General features: G+C 46.4%; 1 long non-coding RNA gene across 2 annotated transcripts; it reads right to left on the reverse strand.

The window, feature by feature from the left end:
• Positions 1-9: 9 nt before the first annotated feature.
• LOC119280536 lies at positions 10-1,145 on the reverse strand. Of its 2 annotated transcripts, none has more exons than XR_005138104.1 (3): positions 1,055-1,145; positions 794-956; positions 10-92 (listed from the first exon to the last, which is right to left on the reverse strand). It is a non-coding gene; the product is annotated as an uncharacterized LOC119280536 (long non-coding RNA). The 2 variants fall into 2 exon arrangements; XR_005138103.1 differs by lacking the exon at positions 10-92 and adding an exon at positions 595-719.
• Positions 1,146-18,704: the final 17,559 nt, after the last annotated feature.

Raw genomic sequence — 18,704 nt, forward strand, 5'->3', positions numbered from 1 at the left:
GTGTTGACGCCATGATCATGTGATGCTCCCCGGAGGCCTGTGTTGACGCCGCGTTGGGTGTTCTCATCGCCCCAATTAACATCAGGTGTGTCCTGCACATAGAAACATTTTAAACAAACTGTTAGAGGATAATATATGATATCATTGTAAATGCATTGAAATGTAAACATGACTACCTGAGCATATCCCTCTCCTATACTGTCTGGCCATTGTACTTGGTGCTGGTTTAAATCTGGTACACGAGTCTCCTCGGGCATGGGGATCCCTCGCGTGGAGAGAAACGGCTGAGATCCCTCACCTTGGGTGTATGCATCATATCCTGTGTACGCATATGGGTTAGGGGAAAGAAACTGCTCGGGCATCGAATCCAAGCCCGTGCCATGGTCCTGAGATGTCTGCCCCTGACGAAGCTGCATCGAAGAAGAGCGATGCAGTGGTAGAGATGAGTCATATCGTGGCAATGTCGTTCTAGTACTCGGACCCTCCCCCCATTGCTCATGGCTCGTACGCGCCTCGCTCGGTCTGGACGACGGTGCCGCACACGGTCTGGCTGACCTCGCTACCGGCATGTATGCTCCAGTGGCAACGTCATCGCCTCTACCGCATCTGAACTTCTTTGCCACGAATTGTTGCAAAAGTTTCTGGAATGTCTTGCGATATGGGCCCTGGGCCGGCATGCTATCCGTAGCCATCTGCCCTACTTCGTTGACATTTTCAAGCTGAACAATATTTGAATGTTATTTAGTTCAAATGATTATGAAATGATGGACCTAAAAAAGTTACAAGTGATTACCAGGTGGTCACGATAGTAAGCTGCATGCAGCTCAACATGTCTCCGCGCCTGCTCCTCTTGTGTGAGATGTGTTGGTATAGTAGCTGGCTGACTGGCCAGGCTAGCACGTGTGTTCATGCAGTACCACTGCTTGTACGCTTGATCTGTACTTCCATCGTACGGCCTGCAAAATTAAATAATTACATAAACCGTTGTGATGAAAGCAAAGCATCTTCACGCATCGTATGATCATCGTAAAAAAATAATGTACATAAAATATACCTAAGTTGACGCACTATATCTGCTAGCGCTTCATTTGTCCACTTGTGTACCCATTCACTGTTCTCTTCCCTCCAATCGTATAAACTCCAACCCCTGCTCATATTGGTTAGCCTGCAAATTATGTAACAAAGTGTGAGTTTAGTAAATTAAAAATGACACTAACTATTTAGGGATGTCACATCTTACTTATGTGTTTCCTCGTCGATACGTCTGGGAAAAGGTGGTGGAATTTCTTGATAGAGACCGAACTGTCTCATTACACGCTCTGGGTTGTAAGGTTCAACACACCACAGGAACAATAAGTTGCAGCGAGTCAGCCAGAATGCACTATCGGTCAACATGCCTGGTGTGAAGTGTCGAGCATCAAAGACCATTTTTAGCTGGTCCTGAGTCCACGGGTTCCATGTGACTTCTGCCTCATCAAGTATCTCAAACTGCTGGTGGTACATAGGGTAACAATTTTTCGCAATATCTGGAGACCAACGTTTCCGTGCCTTTGTCCACCTGGTGGCCATAGTTGCGCTAGCACCCTCGCCAAAGTCATATGGGTATATGGGTTGTACTATACGAGGTTTCTCTAACTACCCCAAAAATATCCTAAAATAGTTCTCGTAACATGCAAAAACTTAACTTCTGGAAAAACGACTATTAGTAAAATATGGTTTTCTACATAATTTCCTTACAACAGGTTATGACAAAACTGAGGGTAAGTACTCGCTATTCAAACAACCACTAAACATAATATTACGATAATAACATTTAAATATCATATGAGTGTCATTTTTCTTACAACAGGTTATGTCAAACTATTTTTCTTACAACATGTTATGACAAAACCCATGGTAATTACTCGCTATTCAAACAACCAGTAAACATAATAGTACGATAATAACATTTTAATATCATATGAGTAAAACATTTAGTTTCTTTCGGCTTTATATAATTTTTTTCACATCATACGATAACAATCATTTATCTACAAATAATAATATTTACAGCAACATGCACATTATTCACAATAGTACATCAATACAAAAAATATTAACAAAATTCCAGTGTCATTTTTTTACCTTAGCTCCAATATGGATGTGCTTGCAAATGCAATTAAGCGTCAAAATAGTTCCAATAAATATCCGTCGCCAGTACTATATGAACGGAGTCAACCTGTTATCACATTAACATCAATATTACACACGGATTTTTCTTCCTGCTAACAAAATGGAAACACAATTTCTTCAATCATGTCTTCTCCTCCTTGTTTGTTACTAAGATGAATTATTTTACCTAATTACATACATCATTAAGTACATTAGCACCTAATCTTAACATATAAAATTTAGATTATTGCGACATAACTATAGACTTATTAATAAACATACCGCATAAAATAACATACCACATGAAATAACATACCACATGCAATAAAAAATATTGTAAATGTTGTATCTGTCGTCTGAAATTATTTCTAACCTCTACGCACTAACATAGCATAGCTAATGACGAGCTAAAAGACTAACTAATTACCACCCCGCATGCACAAATAAATAAATGTATTGCAAAGCTCATACCTTGATCTTCAACTTCGTACTTCACTTTCGCAACGCAAATCCTACTCCTCAAGCTCTAAATGACTCCAAATGACTCCTTCAAGTGCTAAAATTATGCCTAAAACAACAGAGAATACACACTTAGGAACTAATAAAACAGAACAAAAACATCATGCATGTGAACGAAACCAACAAAAATGGATAGATCTTACCTTAATCTAACTTTTCTTCAACTTCATCATCTTCGAAATCAAACTCCAAATCGACCAAAATCACGAGTAAAAGTGGCTACCTAGTTTTCCTTTCTGTCTATGTATGCGCTCAGAGAGAGTTAAGAGGTAGAGGAGGCAACCAGAGATATGCGAGAGAGAGTGTATGCGCACGGAGTCGCGGATGTGCGTTTAAAAAGAAGAGGACCACTGTATTGTCGGCAGAACAAACCAGAACTCACCTACCACGGCATCGGATTTCAGCATCGCGGTGTCTCATCATACGCAGCAACAACAACGCCTGAGTGATGTCGCTTCGGCTGGAGAAATAGACGGAAGCGAGAATCACGCACAGCTTTAATCAGTGTCGTTTACGTAGCAATCAGTACTACAAAGTTTAGGCGGGAATCCGATCATCGAAACTTGTGGCAGGCAAAACAAGGAGCTGGGAAAAGCAGCGCCCGTGAAAATCTGCGCCACCGAAATCAGCGCCGCACGGGAATCAGCGCCGTCTGCGCCGTTGTCGCGTGTGCAGCAGCAGTGTCGCCGCCTCCTGCAGTGGCGGCCTGGCCCACAGGCGGGGCCCGCGAGCATCACGAGTGGTCGGCCCGCGCCCGACAGCGGCCAGAGAGGCCGCCTCACTAGGTGGCGGCGTGGCCCACCAGGCCTGGCCGTTCCGTCCGGGCTCGGCGCACTGTGCTGACACGGTTATTTCTCGCGCGGCCGCCTCTGGCGGTGGCGGCCGGGCCCGCCGCCTCATCCGGTGGCGGCAGGTGCCACGTGTCGCCTGCCGCGCCTGCCGCCACCGCTGAGGGGGTCCTTTTTGACAATGTTTTTGACATGTGGTCTTTTTTGGCAATTCTGTTGGCCAGGGGTCCTTTTGGACAAAAAATCCTCTTCTAGTGCACGTGTAGTAGTACTACCAGATGAATACATGATGCTTTGCAGGGTCGTGAAAATCCATGCCACATGGGGCACATAAAGAGAGACTGGTGGTCCTACCGCAGACGGATCACGTGCAGGTGCGGGCCCACCTTGCAACGGAGGGCACCTGTGGGGTCGGGTCCAGAGCATTGATGATTAACTGCCTGAGTACTTCGACAACCCGAGGCGCGGCTACGCTGCAGCTTTTGGTTTTGTCTTGACTGAAACGAAACCTTTCCGATCCCCGGCACGTACCCGCAGGAAAGCCTCTGTTTGTTCATGATGAGCACCGATAGCATTTGCCTTTCCCATTCTTTCCCCCTTCTCTCATCCTTCCAAAGAGTAGCACCGTTTGCCCAGCGTAGTACAATGTGTGTGTGGCCGGAGTTACCGTTTCTTGGCTCTGACCCTCTCCCTCTCCCATGACCCCATTCATCTATTCTTTCTTTTGAAAACCACTTTGCGCCCTTTATTAAACTCAAATCAAAGTTACATCATCCACAATGTCCGAACGTAAAAAAGCTGAGAGGATCACCATCCCAAACAAAAGTGCAATTTAAATTGAAACTATGTCTAGCAAGATGGTGTGCCAATCTATTAGCCTCCCTAGGCCAATCTATTCTTGGTTTTCGTTGGATATGGTCGACTAATTTTCTTGGTTCGGTCTTTTTTTTCGCAGGCCTTTTACTGGTTTCATCAATTTGCCCCCACAAAAATTATTATGTGGAGGAGGTGCTGATGATTCCTTTTAGAAGGAGTAATACCAAATCCTACGCAAATAGAATATACTCATACTACTCCTAAGTATTGCTTTGGTTCATAGAATTTTTTTTTCTATGCTACGACTGTTCCTCTCCTTGAGGACATCATTATAGGGCCCATCCACCTCCCTAGCCAACAGAGTCTGGGATGTCCCGAGTGAACCCAAGTTTTGCCTTAGGTCGGAGCGGAAGCCGACGGCATTCCTATCACTCCCTCCCAGGGACTACGCCTCGGAGACCTTGTAGTTTCACTACTCGCAAGGTGGCACGTATCTTCACGACCGATGTGAAAGCGGAAGCAGCACCTCCGAAAATCACTATGTTTGTTGACTCTGTTTGCTATGCTGGTAGAGGCACCGGCTCAATTGGTGAGTGGCCTCATGGCCGGTTTTTTACATTGCACATGTATCTGTTTTAAATCAGATTTTAAATATTAATTATGAATTCTGTTCCGATTGAATGGAAAAGCGAGCTATAAGAAGTTACTAAAGAGAATATCATTTGAAACAAACATAAAACAGTAGACTGCGTGCATGGAGTAATTATTACTTGGTGATGTTTTTTTTTTCTTTTTCTCTCAAAAAGGGTCGTGACATTTTCCTAAAAAAGGCTGGTGGGCACGTCATGCATCATTAGTAAACCAACCAGAATACGAGTATATTAGGGGGTACTATTTTTGGAAGGAGATAACTGTGAGCTAAGTAATTACTGTGCTACGTATTTTGAAAGCAAAGAGAAGGAAAGCTTCATTAATTACTAGAGTATATTGGAATATTCTTCGTAGTACTACCAGACAAAACTACTAGAAGTTACTAAAAAGGAATATCATTTGAAAGAGACATAGAACAGTAGACTGGGTGCGTGGAGTAAAGTAGTTACTAGACAAAACAAGTTGGTTCAATAGTACACCCCACAGATGCCCACCATCTAGTACTAGTATAATACTTTCTCTGTCCGAAAATACTTATCCGAGGAATGAATGTATCTAGATGTATTTTAATTTTAAATACTCGATAAGTATTTCCGGATGGAAGGAGTAATAAACAAAGAGTCTTGATCTTCTGTCTCCTCGTGTGCGTTCCCGTGATCACGTCCGTCACCGTCAAGTAGACTAACGGTGGAAGCAGACGGCGTCCAAGGAGAGAGCGGGCAGCGGACCCGAGGCGCGGCCTGCGCTGCACCTTTTGGTTGTCGTTTTTCCCGTTGCCCGTACGTAGGTGCAGGAGTTGTGCTTTCATGTATGCCCAGCAGCCAGTTCGTGGCAGGAGTTGCCGTTTCATTTCTTGCTTGGGTCTGCCCTCTCCCATGGCTACGACCACTTTCATCTACTTTGGGTCTTCGTTTAGATATGATCAACTATGGTTCCGTCCTTTCTTCTTTTTATTGCAGGGCTATTTTGTTTCGTCGATTTGCTTTTTTCTATTACATGGGGACGTGCAAACGAGTCCGTTCGAAAGGAGTACTAATAAGTAATCTTGCGCAAAAAATTATCCTCATATTACTACTATGGCATGCTTTGATTCATATGTCCTTTTTATAGGATTGTGTTCCACAATTCTTTTTTCCTTCTTTTTTTTCAAAAATCATCTAGATCTATTATCAAAGTTAAGCTGAAGTACAAAGCATCTCGAACATAATAAAAATTATATTGAGATACCAAGACCCCCAAACAACCACTACTGCCGTCAGAACAAGCAACCGATGCGCCGTTCTTGTCGCTCCCCTGCAGGAGCCGGCTTGACCTTGTCGACGACAGCCCGAAAGTCTTCGTGCACGTGCCCCTAAGGGCCAGCGCCATGGAACCGCAGTCGTCGCCATTGAACCTTTGCATGGATCTGAAACATCTGACACCAAATCGCGCCACAAGACGAGAAACCCTAACCTCACCGCGCTAAAGAGACGGCATGGATCTACGTTGGAGCTCCGCCGATTACATCCAGATGGATGAACCCGAGGAGGATCGGAGCCCGCAAGACAAAGTCGAAGAAGTAGCGCCGCCATCCGCCCGAGCACCGCACCTGCAAGGACTAAAAAACCCTAACCTACACTACTAACCGGAGCGGAGGCACCGGGATTGCCCTCCCCGCCACTGGCCGTCAGAGCGGTAGACAGAGGGGAGGCGAATCCACAGGTTCGCCGACAAAGTTTCGAGGGGAGAGTTTGCCCTATTCGCCTAGGGTTAGGGAAGGAAAACTATGTGTTGTTGTGAGGGTAGGGCTGCACAACTCGACCACAATTCTTTTTCCTATAGGTGTTGTTTCATTTGCAGAATGCAATCATCAGAAATGGTTCCATCGGACCGGTGAGGCTTCAGCCCAATGGAGGAGTGGTGAAGTTCAAAGCCGTTGGTCCGGCGTGGCTCGCAGCAACGATCGAGCGCTAGTCCTGCACGGTGCACCAGCGAAGCAGGGTGGCGTTTTTAGCACCACAATGTGCATTCCCATCGCGGATAATTAGGCCACAATGGTACACAAAGAAGCAATGATGAGGGTGATTCCTTGGATCATGACCGCACCGAATGCCAACCTGGTGGCGTCAACTATCAAAGGCGGATCAATGGCTCTCCCGGGAAAGAAATTGAACAAAGGTCAAGACAAGAGCATGCGGTTTAATCCCTTGAATTCGTCTCACATTTCTTTTACCCTTATTTCACTTTGATGTTGCTTGCCAGAGGCAGTGCTGATAGCGTGTGCGGACTAAAAGCGATTAAAATCAACTAACATGATTCTCACTGGTTGATGGGTATTTAGAGCATCTTCAGCCGTTGGCCCCTCAGGAGGAGCCCAAAATCGCCGTCTGGGGGCGAGTTGGCCCCCAGGCGTTTTAGAAAAAAGAAAACGTTCGGCGAATTCGTTTTAAAACACGGCTAAATTCAACCAAACTTCTTCGAGTTCATACATATTTAAAATATTTGACACGAAAGAAAAAAAACGCTACTAGGCCCGCCGTCGCCCTCGCCACTCCTTGCCACCCACCGCCCTTGAAGCTCTACATGCCGAGGCGCCTGTAGAACTGCGTGTAGTCGCCGTCGTCGTCATCGTCATCGTCGTCATCGTCGTCGTCATCATCGCCTCCTCCGCGGCCGCCGTCCCTGCTGCACCCCTCCCCAGGTTGGCGCAGCGGGTTGGACGGTCCGGGGGCGTCCTCGTCCTCGTCGCTGTCGAGGATCACCACGTCGTGCTCGTCCTCGCGCCCACGCCTGCGGGCGGCTATCTCCTCCAGGGCTCGGCGCTGCCGGATCATCTCGTCGCGGAGGTAGTCGTCCCGCGCCCACTTTAGGGCCTCCTCGTCGGAGAAGCCGCGCCGGGCTATGGCCTCGTACTCCGCGGGAAGGCCGAGCTCAGGATTCGGCCTGACGAGGACGAGGCGTCCAGAGGCGGGGGAGGGGTCGGCGATGCGGACGCCGGAGCTGCGGTTGCGCTGGCTGACCGGCGTGTCCTGGGGCTCCCGCTTGACAGGGGGAGGCAGGGAGAGCCGGTCGAGTGGCCGGACGAGGAGGAGGACGCCCCCGGGTTCATGTGCCTCGGCGTCCACGATCTCCCACGGCGGCGCGAGAAGGACGGTGGAGCGGGGTACTCCAGCCTGGGCGTGTTGCCGCCCTCAATGTACTCGAGGACGGACTCCAGCATGCAACCGGGCATGCCCCACCATCGGTGGCGGCCTTCGGAGTTGAGCCTCCCGGAGGGCACGACGCCGTTGGTGGCCTCGAGCTGCTCGGCGTGGCGGCGATGGAAGTAGGCCTCCCACAGCGGTCTGTGCGTCACCGGCGCGCTGGGGCGGCTTATATAGGCGGAGGCGCCGCGCGTACGCGTGGCCGCCGTGTGTACGTGTGGCGGGCGAGGGACGAGCGTCGTGCGGTCTTCACTGTGCCGCCCGTGAGGCATCAATGGAAGAGGCTGACCGGCGCGACAGCGCGCGGCAGCTTTGGCATTGATTCGCCGCGGGAACCGAGACGATGAGGACGACGAAGCGGCGAGAAGAGCCGAGTCGCTGCCAAGGAGGGCCCGCCGGGTTTCGCGCCAAAAACGTTTCGGCCAGCGCCCCCAAGCGCCCCCAGCGCACCGGGTTCGGCTTGGGTCCGCCAGCGCCATTTTCGGTCCGAGCCGGCGAAAAATGGGCCCTCGGGGGCGCGACTGGACCGTTTTTTCGGCGCCGGTGCGAAAAAAGTGCCTCGGGAGGCCGTTCTGGGGGCCCGGCTAGAGATGCGCTTATACAAGTTTAAGTTGCTGTTGAGAGTGATAGTGATTGCTACAGTGCGAAAAACAACCTAAATTGTTTATGGCTTTTACAATTGTTAATGTTGGTTTGCTAATTAGAGTGAAACTTCATGTTCTAAAACTATCCCTAACAACACCAAACCCCGCCAAATTTCAAATTATCCCCGTACCTGACAAGGATTCGGCTTCAAAAATTAATACGATGTATCCCATATCACTGTTGGAAATATGAGCAATTTATCGAATGATTTTATTAACAAAAATACTAGATAAAGCATGACTAAAATAGCAAATATAAAGCAAGTCATGCAATCTGACAGAGAGAAGGTAAACATCGTCTGCATATATGAACTTGAGCTAAACACATCTAGATCAGACACTAGATGAAGTTGCTTATACGAAACAGAACCTAACATACGTAGGGCAGAAATTAGGGCCAAGAACTGTAGCAGGACTTTTAACAGAAAGGAGAAGAACACGTACGGCACAGCAGCAGCAGAAGCGCTGGACTTGGGGTCGGTGTCCTCGCCTGCCATGTCGTCGAGGAGGTCGTGGACGTCGGGGAAGAAGTCGTCGTCGGGGAAGTAGTCGTCGGCGACCGGATCGTCCGTGATGAAGCAGCCAGTAGTCGCGCTGAGCGCTCCCCAAAAACCTTATCACCCTTCTCCCGTACTGGACTCAAAAGGTGCGGTCTCGGAGGCCTACTGTCCCGACGCACGCCGCAAGCCGGGATGAGGAAGACAGCAGTAGCGCAGAGATTGGAACTGTGTGGTGAGAGGAAGAGGACCTTCTGATGTGTCTCTCAGGAGAGGAGCGACCTCTCTTATATAGGCACAGCGGAGGGACGCGAACAGGCTGCGCCGGGAGGTGAAGCAACGGAGGGAGACGAAGTGAACAGACAGCACGCGAAGAGGTGCGCCGTTCGTATTCATTATATCCACTACCGCAAAAACTTTTCAGCTCCCAGGTGACTTTTCGTATACCCGTAGTGCGTGGCAAAAATTAGACAACGGCTCGTTCCCGCAACCCGCGGCGCGTCGTGACGAGGCGGGCGGCGGAGGAGGAGCGCGCGTGGATGTCCCTCTTGTTCTCATGCTCATACAAGTGGGAAAAGAACCTCCCTTATAAGGAGGTCTAATTCCCACTCAACTAGCAATGTGGGACTAAACTTTAGTAGTATCCCTTGCCTTGCACAAATGGGCTAAGTGTGCCTCTAAGATTTATTAGGAATTTCTGAAATAGTTATTGGGCTGCCCCAATATAGACTAAATTTCAGCAATCCCCCACCAGATCCAGAGGCACACAGAAATTTGCCTTTGGTTCCAAAACATTGTTTTATATACCGGTACTGAAGTGGAGACTGTTAAGTTGAACTTCCACCTAGAACTCGCTACACGAGTAAGCAACTTGAACAGTGGACTGGGCCTTGAACTGCAAGTTTTCTACGAATCTAGCTTCACATAAAGCCTTGACCGATACGTGGCTACCGTGGGTCTTCCCCGCGGGTGGAGCTTATGCGTCATACTCCGTGACCTTTCATGAGTTTACTAGAGAGAACCCTGCTCTCATAGATTGCGACATTTGACAATCAGACTCATATAGGTGTGTTCTTCAAAAGATGTTCTGCAGGATAACATCTCTGCTTAAATAAGCCACTTAGAACACATTAAGATATACATCAACCTGCCATGCAGATTAGGAGAGTATTGCATCTTTATGGAGTGGTATTGTGAATGGTAGGAATACTCTCCTCTCATTTGACCAACAGCTTGTCTTCCACATCTAATTCACGGGATCTCCGATCACAAAGAATAGGTTACCACTGTGAAGAACTCATATTGTGGGTCTCATACCCATCTCCCTCGATGCATTATCTATCACATTACGCGATAGACCCTTAGTAAAAGGATCTGCCAGATTTTTAGATGTTTGGATATAATCCAATGCAATAACTCCGGAGTTTTTCATTTTCCTGACAGACTTTAACCTTCTTTGAACGTGTCTTGATGACTTCATGTTATCCTTTGAGCTGCTCACTTTCGTGATCACAGTTTGATTGTCGCAGTTCATAAGGACACCCGGTACAGGTTTCTCAACAACCGGCAAGTCATCCAAGAGCCGGCGAAGCCAATCTGCTTCAACCGTAGCTGTATCTAGTGCTGTGAGTTCTGCTTCCATTGTTGACCTCGTTAAGATGGTCTGCTTGCAAGACTTCCAAGAAACAGCGCCACCTCCATGAGTGAATACATATCCGCTCGTGTCCTTTATCTCATCAGCATCTGAGATCCAGTTGGAGTTACTATACCCTTCAAGCACCTTTGGGTGCCCGGTGTAGTGAATTCCATAATTCACAGTGCCTTTCAAATAACGCAAAACTCTCTCTAGAGCTTTCCAATGCACATCTCTTGGTTTTGAGACAAACCGACTCTGTTTGTTAACAGCAAAAGAGATGTCAGGTCTTGTAGCACTGGCTAAGTACATAAGCGAGCCAATAATCTGAGAATATTTCAATTGGTCTCTAGCAATTCTCCGATTCTTTCGAAGCAACACACTAGCATCATATGGTGTTGGAGAGGGCTTGCAGTCACTATAGCCAAAGCGACTCAAGATCTTTTCCACATAGTGAGATTGAAGCAGTGTAATCCCACCATCATCGTCTCTCAACAACTTGATGTTCAGAATGACATCAGCCACTCCTAAATCCTTCATCTCAAAACAGCGAGATAGGAAATCCTTGACCTCCTTAATAACATTCAGATTTGTTCCGAAAATCAGTATGTCATCAACATACAAGCAAAGCATAACTCCCTCGCCCCCACCATGGCGATAGTACACACATTTGTCAGCTTCGTTAACAACAAAGCCTGCAGCTGTTAAAATTCTTTCGAACTTCTCATGCCACTGTTTGGGTGCTTGCTTGAGTCCATACAAAGACTTCAGCAACTTGCACACTTTCCCTTCCTGACCATCTATTACAAACCCATCTGGTTGTTCCATATAAATTTCCTCATCCAACTCTCTATTTAGGAGAGCAGTCTTAACATCCATTTGATGAACGAGAAGACCATGTGAGGCAGCTAGTGAAAGTAGAACTCGAATAGTGGTCAGTCGAGCCACAAGTGAGTAAGTATCAAATAAGTCTTCACCTTCCTTTTGGGTATAACCCTTAGCCACGAGCCGAGCCTTGTACTTTTCGATAGTACCATCAGGCCTAAGCTTCTTCTTGAATACCCATTTGCATCCTATAGGTTTGCACCCATAAGGACGATTAGTTATCTCCCAAGTTTCATTCGCCAAGATGGAATCCATCTCGCTACGAACCGCTTCCTTCTAGTAGTCAGCATCTTCCGATGCATAGGCCTCCGAAATAGAACTGGGAGTATCATCTATGAGATACACAAGAAAATCATCACCAAAGGACTTTGCTGTCCTCTGTCTCTTGCTCCTAATAGGAACTTCATTGTTCTCCTCCACAGGACTTTCAAAGTGTTCCATCGAAATGGCAGGTTCGGTAATTGTAACTGGTTTCTGATTCGATGAACTAGGCATCTCCTGATTAGATGAGGTAGCCATATCCTTCATGGGAAAGATATCTTCAAAAAAAGTCGCATCATTCGACTCCATAATCGTACCGACATGCATGTCAGGTATCTCAGATTTTACAACCAAGAATCTATAGCCAATGCTATGAAAAGCATATCCCAGGAAAACACAATCCACAGTCTTTGGTCCAAGCTTCCGCTTCTTTGGAATTGGAACATTGACTTTCGCCAAACAACCCCATGTTCGCAGATAAGAGAGTTTTAACCTTTTCTTCTCCCATTCCTCGAATGGAGTTATCTCTTTGTTCTTTGTGGGAACTCGGTTTAGGACATGACATGCAGTCAATATTGCCTCCCCCCACCATGCCTTGGAGAGACCCGAAGTGTCTAACATGGCGTTAACCAAATCAGTTAGAGTACGGTTCTTTCTTTCGGCCACCCCATTTGACTGAGGTGAATAGGGAGGCGTCCTCTCATGGATTATACCATGTTCTGCACAAAAAGCATCAAATTCATTGGAAAAATACTCTCCACCACGATCGGACCTAAGCCTCTTGATTTTTCGATCAAGTTGGTTTTCCACTTCATCTTTATAGATCTTGAAAAATTTCAAAGCCTCATCCTTAGATTTCAGAAGATACACACGACAGTATCTAGTGGAGTCGTCAATTAACATCATGAAATATTTCTTTCCACCTGTTGTCAAAACACCATTCATTTCACATAGATCTGAATGTATAAGTTCTAGTGGTGCAAGATTTCTCGTCTCCGCAGTCATGTGAGACTTACGAGGTTGCTTAGCTTGCACGCACACTTGACACTTAGATCCCTTGACAGTGGTGAAACTAGGGATTAAGTTCAACTTCGCTAGTCGTGACATGCAACCAGAGTTAACATGACAAAGACGTGAATGCCACACATTTGATTCACTATTGTTGCAAATATGATTAACAACTTTATTGCAAACGTTTGGTAAAGATAAACGAAACAGGCTTCCTGACTCATAGCCTTTACCAACAAAGGTTCCATACTTGGAAATTACAAATTTATTCGACTCAAAGACAAGCTTGTAGCCATCTCTACACAGAAGAGATCCGCTAACAAGATTTTTATTGACGGAGGGGACATAATGCACGTTCTTCAGCCGCATGATCTTCCCCGAAGTAAACTTCAGATCGACCGTGCCAACACCACGAACAGAAGCACTTGAACCGTTGCCCATCAGCATGGTTGAAGTCCCTTCGTCTGATAAGACGAAAACATGGAAATATCACCGCATACATGCACATTAGCACCCGTGTCAATCAACCAATCAGGAGAATGACATACTGAAAGAATAGTGGGAAATATACCATACCCAGCATCCTTCATGTCAGTGTCTCCAATGACAACATTAGCGGTCTTGCCGCCTTTCCCAGGATGACGCTTGTCATAGCGATTAGGGCAACTAGGAGCCCAATGATCAGGATCTCCACACACATGACAAGCACCTTTCTTCTTGCCACTCTTCTTCTTAAAGTTCGTGTGTTGTACAGCCTTGTTCTTCCCATCAAACTTTGCTTTACCATCAAGCTTGCCCTTGTTCTTGAACTTGTGGGACTGGAAGTTTTTCTTCTGTACCAGATTGGCACTAGATCCTCCCTCAATACCTCGAGCACGTGTGTCCTTTGCTCTCGCCTTTTCTTCCACATCAAGAGTACCAATGAGATCCGGAACGGAAAACTCCTGTCTCTTATGCTTTAGTAAGGTAGCAAAGTTCCTCCATGAAGGAGGAATCTTAGTGATGATACCCTCGGCAACAAACTTGTCCGGTAGCATGCAATTGAAGTGCTCAAGTTCCCTAGCAAATGACTGTATATCATGAGCCTGCTCAACCACGGAGCGCTCTTCAGTCATCCTGTAATCATAGAATTGCTCCATGATGTACAGCTCAGTGCCGGCATCCGAGACCCCAAACTTGGCCTCGAGTGTGTCCCACATATCTTTTCCATTGTCAATTGACGCATAAGCATCAACTATGTTCTCACCAAGAACACTTAAGAGAGCAGCCTTAAACAAGGTATCCATTTTCTGAAAAGCTTGTGTCTGTTGGGCATCTTGCTCTCCTTCAGGTTTACCAAGAGTGGCGTCATAGCAGCTCATGGTCTGAAACCATAAGACTGCTCTCACGCGCCACCTCTTATAGTGGATACCCTCAAACATAGCAGGTCTCATGGAAGCAACAAAACCACTCGGGGTAAATTGCCTATAATAAGGTTTTTGGATTGTTGGAAATATGAGCAATTTACCGAATGATTTTATTAACAAAAATACTAGATAAAGCATGACTAAAATAGCAAATATAAAGCAAGTCATGCAATCTGACAGATAGAAGGTAAACATCGTCTGCATATATGAACTTGAGCTAAACACATCTAGATCAGACACCAGATGAAGTTGCTTATACGAAACAGAACCTAACATACGTAGGGCAGAAATTAGGGCCAAGAACTGTAGCAGGACTTTTCACAGAAAGGAGAAGAACACGTACGGCACAGCAGCAGCAGAAGCGCTGGACTTGGGGTCGGTGTCCTCGCCTGCCATGTCGTCGAGGAGGTCGTGGACGTCGGGGAAGAAGTCGTCGTCGGGGAAGTAGTCGTCGGCGACCGGATCGTCCGTGATGAAGCAGCCAGTAGTCGCGCTGAGCGCTCCCCAAAATCCTTATCACCCTTCTCCCGTACTGGACTCAAAAGGTGCGGTCTCGGAGGCCTACTGTCCTGACGTGCGGTGCACGCCGCAAGCCGGGATGAGGAAGACAGCAGTAGCGCAGAGATTGGAACTGTGTGGTGAGAGGAAGAGGACCTTCTGATGTGTCTCTCAGGAGAGGAGCGACCTCTCTTATATAGGCACAGCGGAGGGACGCGAACAGGCTGCGCCGGGAGGTGAAGCAACGGAGGGAGACGAAGTGAACAGACAGCACGCGAAGAGGTGCGCCGTTCATATTCATTATCCACTACCGCAAAAACTTTTCAGCTCCCAGGTGACTTTTCGTATACCCGTAGTGCGTGGAAAAAATTAGACAACGTCTCGTTCCCGCAACCCGCGGCGCGTCATGACGAGGCGGGCGGCGGAGGAGGAGCGCGCGTGGATGTCCCTCTTGTTCTCATGCTCATACAAGTGGGGAAAGAACCTCCCTTATAAGGAGGTCTAATTCCCACTCAACTAGCAATGTGGGACTAAACTTTAGTAGTATCCCTTGCCTTGCACAAATGGGCTAAGTATGCCTCTAAGATTTATTAGGAATTTCTGAAATAGTTATTGGGCTGCCCCAATATAGACTAAATTTCAGCAATCCCCCACCAGATCCAGAGGCACACAGAAATTTGCCTTTGGTTCCAAAACACTGTTTTATATACCGGTACTGAAGTGGAGACTGTTAAGTTGAACTTCCACCTAGAACTCGCTACACTAGTAAGCAACTTGAACAGTGGACTGGGCCTTGAACTGCAAGTTTTCTACGAATCTAGCTTCACATAAAGCCTTGACCGATACGTGGCTACCGTGGGTCTTCCCCGCGGGTGGAGCTTATGCGTCATACTCCGTGACCTTTCATGAGTTTACTAGAGAGAACCCTGCTCTCATAGATTGCGACATTTGACAATCAGACTCATATAGGTGTGTTCTTCAAAAGATGTTCTGCAGGATAACATCTCTGCTTAAATAAGCCACTTAGAACACATTAAGATATACATCAACCTGCCATGCAGATTAGGAGAGTATTGCATCTTTATGGAGTGGTATTGTGAATAGTAGGGATACTCTCCTCTCATTTGACCAACAACTTGTCTTCCACATCTAATTCACGGGATCTTCGATCACAAAGAATAGGTTACCACTGTGAAGAACTCATATTGTGGGTCTCATACCCATCTCCCTCGATGCATTATCTATCACATTACGCGATAGACCCTTAGTAAAAGGATCTGCCAGATTTTTAGATGTTTGGATATAATCCAATGCAATAACTCCGGAGTTTTTCATTTTCCTGACAGACTTTAACCTTCTCTGAACGTGTCTTGATGACTTCATGTTATCCTTTGAGCTGCTCACTTTCGTGATCACAGTTTGATTGTCGCAGTTCATAAGGACACCCGGTACAGGTTTCTCAACAACCGGCAAGTCATCCAAGAGCCGGCGAAGCCAATCTGCTTCAACCGTAGCTGTATCTAGTGCTGTGAGTTCTGCTTCCATTGTTGACCTCGTTAAGATGGTCTGCTTGCAAGACTTCCAAGAAACAGCGCCACCTCCATGAGTGAATACATATCCGCTCGTGGCCTTTATCTCATCAGCATCTGAGATCCAGTTTGAGTTACTATACCCTTCAAGCACCTTTGGGTGCCCGGTGTAGTGAATTCCATAATTCACAGTGCCTTTCAAATAACGCAAAACTCTCTCTAGAGCTTTCCAATGCACATCTCTTGGTTTTGAGACAAACCGACTCTGTTTGCTAACAGCAAAAGAGATGTCAGGTCTTGTAGCACTAGCTAAGTACATAAGCGAGCCAATAATCTGAGAATATTTCAATTGGTCTCTAGCAATTCTCCGATTCTTTCGAAGCAACACACTAGCATCATATGGTGTTGGAGAGGGCTTGCAGTCACTATAGCCAAAGCGACTCAAGATCTTTTCCACATAGTGAGATTGAAGCAGTGTAATCCCACCATCATCGTCTCTCAACAACTTGATGTTCAGAATGACATCAGCCACTCCTAAATCCTTCATCTCAAAACAGCGAGATAGGAAATCCTTGACCTCCTTAATAACATTCAGATTTGTTCCGAAAATCAGTATGTCATCAACATACAAGCAAAGCATAACTCCCTCGCCCCCACCATGGCGATAGTACACACATTTGTCAGCTTCGTTAACAACAAAGCCTGCAGCTGTTAAAGTTCTATCGAACTTCTCATGCCACTGTTTGGGTGCTTGCTTGAGTCCATACAAAGACTTCAGCAACTTGCACACTTTCCCTTCCTGGCCATCTATTACAAACCCATCTGGTTGTTCCATATAAATTTCCTCATCCAACTCTCCATTTAGGAGAGCAGTCTTAACATCCATTTGATAAACGAGAAGACCATGTGAGGCAGCTAGTGAAAGTAGAACTCGAATAGTGGTCAGTCGAGCCACAGGTGAGTAAGTATCAAATAAGTCTTCACCTTCCTTTTGGGTATAACCCTTAGCCACGAGCCGAGCCTTGTACTTTTCGATAGTACCATCAGGCCTAAGCTTCTTCTTGAATACCCATTTGCATCCTATAGGTTTGCACCCATAAGGACGATTAGTTACTCCCAAGTTTCATTCGCCAAGATGGAATCCATCTCGCTACGAACCGCTTCCTTCTAGTAGTCAGCATCTTCCGATGCATAGGCCTCCGAAATAGAACTGGGAGTATCATCTATGAGAGACACAAGAAAATCATCACCAAAGGACTTTGCTGTCCTCTGTCTCTTGCTCCTAATAGGAACTTCATTGTTCTCCTCCACAGGACTTTCAAAGTGTTCCATCGAAATGGCAGGTTCGGTAATTGTAACTGGTTCCTGATTCGATGAACTAGGCATCTCCTGATTAGATGAGGTAGCCATATCCTTCATGGGAAAGATATCTTCAAAAAAAGTCGCATCATTCGACTCCATAATCGTACCGACATGCATGTCAGGTACCTCAGATTTTACAACCAAGAATCTATAGCCAATGCTATGAAAAGCATATCCCAGGAAAACACAATCCACAGTCTTTGGTCCAAGCTTCCGCTTCTTTGGAATTGGAACATTGACTTTCGCCAAACAACCCCATGTTCGCAGATAAGAGAGTTTTAACCTTTTCTTCTCCCATTCCTCGAATGGAGTTATCTCTTTGTTCTTTGTGGGAACTCGGTTTAGGACATGACATGCAGTCAATATCGCCTCCCCCCACCATGCCTTGGAGAGACCCGAAGTGTCTAACATGGCGTTAACCAAATCAGTTAGAGTACGGTTCTTTCTTTCGGCCACCCCATTTGACTGAGGTGAATAGGGAGGCGTCCTCTCATGGATTATACCATGTTCTGCACAAAAAGCATCAAATTCATTGGAAAAATACTCTCCACCACGATCGGACCTAAGCCTCTTGATTTTTCGATCAAGTTGGTTTTCCACTTCATCTTTATAGATCTTGAAAAAGTTCAAAGCCTCATCCTTAGATTTCAGAAGATACACACGACAGTATCTAGTGGAGTCGTCAATTAACATCATGAAATATTTCTTTCCACCTGTTGTCAAAACACCATTCATTTCACATAGATCTGAATGTATAAGTTCTAGTGGTGCAAGATTTCTCGTCTCCGCAGTCATGTGAGACTTACGAGGTTGCTTAGCTTGCACGCACACTTGACACTTAGATCCCTTGACAGTGGTGAAACTAGGGATTAAG

The sequence above is a fragment of the Triticum dicoccoides genome, chromosome 3B (genome assembly GCF_002162155.2).
Source record: "Triticum dicoccoides isolate Atlit2015 ecotype Zavitan chromosome 3B, WEW_v2.0, whole genome shotgun sequence".
NCBI lineage: Eukaryota > Viridiplantae > Streptophyta > Magnoliopsida > Poales > Poaceae > Triticum > Triticum dicoccoides.